Source organism: Eschrichtius robustus, chromosome 8 (genome assembly GCF_028021215.1).
Source record: "Eschrichtius robustus isolate mEscRob2 chromosome 8, mEscRob2.pri, whole genome shotgun sequence".
In the NCBI taxonomy this organism is placed as follows: Eukaryota; Metazoa; Chordata; class Mammalia; order Artiodactyla; family Eschrichtiidae; genus Eschrichtius; species Eschrichtius robustus.
Genome location: NC_090831.1, coordinates 125,767,286 through 125,773,285, shown reverse-complemented (window position 1 = coordinate 125,773,285; position 6,000 = coordinate 125,767,286). Strand labels below are relative to the sequence as shown.

At 43.1% G+C, this 6,000-nt stretch overlaps 1 pseudogene; it reads right to left on the bottom strand.

Moving 5' to 3' along the window:
- Nucleotides 1-5,189: 5,189 nt before the first annotated feature.
- LOC137768649 (peptidyl-prolyl cis-trans isomerase A pseudogene) lies at nucleotides 5,190-5,896 on the bottom strand (annotated as a pseudogene).
- Nucleotides 5,897-6,000: the final 104 nt, after the last annotated feature.

Genomic DNA, 6,000 nt, shown 5'->3' with positions numbered 1-6,000 from the left:
CTTATCCTCTTCTGGAAGAAACCTTCCCATAATTTCTGGTTTCATTTCTGCCTATAAGTAGTGAGCAAGGATAGTAGGTCTTGTCAAACGTTCCCTTCTACCAGGATTGTGTTCAGACATGCACAACCTTACCGCTCATTTTCCATTACCAACATGGGATGGGGGAGACACATGTATTTTAACTGACCATTTATTATAACCATCTGTTCTCAGAAATATTAAAAGGCAGCAAGATGAACTAGGTTAATTTTCCATTACTGTCACTGTATTTTCTCAGCTCACCTTCAAGTGGAAATCCTAATGACTTGTTTTTTCTTTTTTGGCCACGCCGCGAGGCTTGCGGAATCTCAGTTCCCCAACCAGGGATCGAACCAGGCCACGGCAGTGAAAACGCTAAATCCTAACCACTAGACCACCAGGGAATTCCCAGAAATCCCAATGATTTAAAACTCTCACCCCACTGGCTCTTCAGAGGAAGAGAAATGAGAAGCCTTAATCAAGATGTGTAACTATGAAGGGACCATTTACACCCACCCCCTTACTTTATAATGCTGTGACATCTAGAACAAAGATATGTACTCAGAGACATTACATATATAGAATATATATATTATGTTTTTATATATTTTATATTTATAGCTGCTGATGACGGTGTTACTCAAAATATAAAACTTAAATGCTCCATGAAAATCAAAATATTGCACGTCTTTTGCTTTGCTGTATCTAGCAATCAAAACAGTTGCTCCATTGGAGAAGAAAATTAAAAGGGACTAACAAGTCTTAGTCTCATAATTGTGCTTTATAACTGATTGATTGATAGCTGTCAGCCATTGATATCGCTCTCCTGTCAATGTCTTAGGTGGCTAAATGGAAAATTAGAAGATTTGATTAGTTAACATGAATACTTACAAGGATATAAATAAAATTCAACTAAAATAGTACAATGTTTCCTTAATCGAAGGTGCCCCACCAATTTCTGCTTTAAATTAAGTGTTTAGGAAATTTAACAAGTGAAAAAAAGTGATACCTTATAACTGAAGAAAAAATTTAAGTGCATATTCTCGCAAAGTGCCAAACGTTTATTATAGTACCGTATCCTCTCCCTGTAATCAACAGTGAAGAGCGAGTTGAAGTACATCCTCCTGGACAAACCCTCAATGAGCTTTCACCTTTTTGTGGCTTTGAAAGGACATGTCACCCACCTTTTGACCCTATATCCAAGTTCTGGATAACTTTTTAAGTAGTCTCTCCCCTTGTGAACAAGTAATATCCGAAGATTATTTTTGATGACAAGCAAAGGCTGGTATCCTTATGTTTGGTCTGATTGTTGCACGGTTGCAGCAAGAGTATTATATTAATTTGTCACTGAAACTCAAAATATCTGTGGATCGAAAGTAATTATTCTGCTGTTTAATTTGATTTAAAAATTATTTGGTAGGTTCTCCATCTCAGCACATGAAGCTTGAGGAGCACTCCATTTTTCTGATGAAAAAACAAATTAGCAATTAGCTGTAGTTTTGTCCTGCCCCTGTGAGTGTGTGTGAGTGTGTGTATGCGTGTGTGTACAGTATACTTGCAGAGACCACTCCAACGCTCATCATGCTCAGTTACTTATTTAGAGCCTCCGCCTTTGCAAAATTGCTGCGGCCTCACTCCCTACGTTCTTTCCTGTCTCCAGGAAAGTAGGTCAGTAGACATTTACCTCTGGATACCACAAGGACACCTCAAGTTCAAGCACATAGCAAGAGATGTTATTATCTTTATCAACAAACTAGATCTTCTCTCTGCGGACCATCCTCATTCTCCACACTGTCACCAGAGCCAGATACCCAATGTCATGCATGCACTCTACTAGATTATAATTTTCAAAATGAGAAAATCATGACTCTCGTGTAAATGTAAAATGAACATTTGTCAAATATATTATTCAACTCACTAATTAATGCAGGAAATAGTAAGATGTTAATACTGTTACAAAGACCAAATGAGAAGGTAGGTATGTATAAGCAAATTAATGAAGAAACATTAGAATAGGATTGATGGTTTGGATTAAAAACTGGCTAATGCACTAGAGGGCAATCAAACATAACCTTTGGGGTTTTCTTTTCCACTGGACCGAAATTATTTTCATCTCTACCAGACAAAAATCTACAAGTTAACATGTAACTTCTTTATGTCTGGGAACTTCAGTCACTAGTATACAATGAGCTAAACAAAGTACATTCTGTGATAATCATTGGGTGGGTTTTTCGCCCTTGTTTGTCATTGACAAGCTGTGCAGCCTACCTTTTTACCTTGTTTCCAAGTTTGGGATAATTTTTCTCAGCATCTCCTGACTCTTCCCCAGCCCCTATGCTCAATTCCTGTTAGTTTTCCCTCTATGACATCCCTGTGAATATCCCCTCCATTGACGATGTTACAGCATTTGTTCATATCCTTATTCTCTTACCTTGGATTTTGCAATTGTTCTTCCTAAATCATCTCCGAAATTCCATGGCATTGTCAGGAGGAAACGCAAATCTGATCAAGTTAATCATGTATTAGCCTCTTCAAAGGTTCCCTGTTACCTATAAGATTGAACACTGGGCCCCCCGTGATATGCCAACATCTCCAGCCTCACCTCTTGACAAGCGTAGATCCTCCGTGCAATTCACCACCATGCACGATTGTTTTATATCTCTGCTCACCCTCTTGGAATCCTCTCCTTGCTCACATCACTCCCTCCCCGGCCCACCCCAGATTCCTTGCCTTATTTCAAAACTCACTTACTTATTACAAAACTCAGCTCAAGAACCATCTCGTGCCAATAAGTCTACCCCAGGTGGGTAGAACTAACCACATCCTCCTTTGTTCCCCTTCACTCATCTTTATACATTTATTGCACCACCCAGACACTTTTCGTTTTGCACTTATCTTTTTGTCACCTTTTCTGTCTTAGTTTGGGGTCACCCAGATGCAGATCCAGAAACAAGGGATCAGAAGCCAATCGTTTATTTTGGAAGTGCAGAAAACACCTGTAAGGGGTCCGAGGTGGGAAAGGGAAAGACACAAAGATGCCTTATCTAGCCGGCTACCTCTGCACATCTGGACTTCCTCTCATGGGGAAATTCAAAGTTATCCCACTTGAGGGCAATACAGCTGGGGTACCGATACCCCAATTGATAACATTGTCAGTCATTGGCTAAACTCTGCTGGTATTTTGTGCCCAAGTCTTAATTTATAATGGTGACCAAGTGATGACATGAAGAGGGCAATGCTGTTGAAAGAAAAGTTTAATGTTATACTCCTGGAGAAATGAGAGGCAGGTCACAGCATGCAGGGCCATGTGGGGAAGCCCCAGGACCAGTCAGGAGGCAGAAAGGAGGGAAAGGAAGGCGTAGGGCACAGCCTTTATTGGGGTTTCCACAGGAAAGGCAAGACAGGGCTAGGATTGGCTGGTATGAATGGTTTCAGTGGCTTTTGGGGCAGAAGTTGTATGGTACATGGCCCTGGGGTGATTTAGGGGAGGGACAATACTGCTTAGGGTGTGAGTCAGATAAAGGAAGTAATTGGAGATAAGAACCAGGGCTGCTTGGTTTGCATATGAAAGGAGTGTCTGCAGGTGAGTTTAGCCCTGGGAGAGGCAGTTTCTCCCCAGCTGGCAAGGCTCCCAATATGTCAAAATATCATAAAATGCAGAAAATGAAAAATATGATTAATACAGCAGATGGTGTTAATTCCTCAAAGGTCTGGACCTCCGAATCTTGGGGCAGAACTCCTCCAGGACTTTGGAAAGAGCTCTCGGTAGTGTAGCCACTAACAGCGCTGGAGAAGAGCCTCCGGGTCAGTGGGGGAGAGCCAGATTCTTGATCCCAGGCCTTCTGAACTGGGGGTGAAGCTGTTTAAATGAATGGTGTAGGGACGCCACCTGGGGACTTTGGGGCCACTGCGGGTCCTTGTCCTGTCAGAGTAAATGAGCTGCTGGCCCTATGGGAAAGTAAATCGAGGTGCAATCCCTCTCCTGGGGGGAAGGTGGAGGCTTTGTGCTCAGCTGACTCAGAGTTCCGCAACTCGAGTTCATTGAGTTCCTTAAATCGCTTTGGGCCGCTCTATTCACTGAATCACCTTGATTGATCTTTGTATTTGTTTCCTGTGGCTGCTGTAACTACAAACGTGGTGGCTTAAAACAGCAGAAATTTATTCTCCCCCAGTTCTAGAGACCAGAAGCCTGAAATCAGTATCACTGGGTCCACATCAGGGTGTCAGCGGGGCTGCACTCCCTCTGGAGGCCCTAGAGGAGAGTCTGTTCCTTCCCTCCTCCAGTTTCTGGTGGCTGCCGGCACTCCTTGGCTGGGGCTACAACACCACCAAGCTTCAGACCAGCATCTTCACATCTCTCTGTTCCGTCTTTACATCACGTCTCCTCTGTGTGTCTCTTTATAAAATCATCTTCTGCCTCTTTGCCCTTTATAAAGATACACATGGGGTTTCCCTGGTGGCGCAGTGGTTAAGAATCCGCCTTCCAATGCAGGGGACACGGGTTCGAGCCCTGGTCTGGGAAGATCCCACATGCCATGGAGCAACTAAGCCCATGCGCCACAACTCCTGAGCCCGCGTGCCACAACTACTGAGCCCACGTTCCTAGAGCCCATGCTCCGCAACGAGAAGCCACCGCAATGAGAAGCTGGTGCACCACAACGAAGAGTAGCCCCCGCTCTCCGCAACTAGAGAAAGCCCGGGCGAAGCAACGAAGACCCAACGCAGCCAAAAATAAAATAAATAAATAAATAAACTTATTTTAAATATATATATATATATATATATATATATATATATATATATATATTTAGGGGACTTCCCTGCTGGTCCAGTGGGTAAGACTCTGCACTCCCAATGCAGGGGGCCCTTGTCGGGGAACTAGATCCCACATGCATGACGCAACTAAGAGTCCACATGCCACAACTAAGACCTGGCATAGCCAAAATAAATAAATAAACAAATATAAATAAATTTTAGTAAAATAACTGGACTTTAAAGAAAAAACATCCATTGAACAGCTAGAAAAACAAATATACATAAGAGAAATAGAATTAGATTATGATCAAACTTCTGGCAGTAACACTTCATATCAGAAGAAAATGGAGTACATTCCTGTGAGCCGAGGATTTCTTTTTTTTTTTGGTTGTTCAGTTTTTATTTCATAACCATAAACTTAACTTTGCAATTCAGCTAAACTTGGAGGGGAATAAGGAAAATATGGAACCCAAAGAAGTGCAATGAGAGCACAAAGATTATAGTATATTTTGAGCAGATGGGGATGAAGGGGTGCTCTCCAGAGCTACAGAAGGAATGGTCTGGTGGTTAAGATAAAACACAAGTCAAATTTATTAGATTTGTCCACAGTCAGCAATGGTGCTCTTCTTGCTGGTCTTGCCATTCCTGGACCCAAAGCGCTCCATGGCTTCCACAATATTCATGCCCTCTTTCACCTTGCCCAAAGCCACATGCTTGCCATCCAACCACTCAGTCTTGGCAGTGCAGATGAAAAACTGGGAACCGTGTGTGTTGGGGCCAGCATTTGCCGTGGACAAGATGCCAGGACCCGCATGCTTCAGGAGGAAATGCTCATCATCAAATTTCTCCCCATAGATGGACTTGCCACCAGTGCCATTATGGCGTGTGAAGTCACCACCCTGGCACATAAATCCCGGAATTATTCTGTGAAAGCAGGAACCTTTATAACCAAAGCCTTTCTCCCCAGTGCTCAGAGCACGAAAGTTTTCTGCTGTCTTTGGAACTTTGTCTGCAAACAGCTCGAAGGAGACGCGGCCCAAGGGCTCGCCGTCGACGGCGATGTCAAAGAACACGGTAGGGTTGACCATGGTTAGGCAGCGCGGGAGGTTCCGGGGTGGCGGCGTCTGCAAAGCCCCGAGGATTTCTTATTTGGCCAAACTAACCCTCAAGTATACATGGCACAGACGGAGAATATTGTTTTCATTGGCCTTTCCTAAGGAATTCACT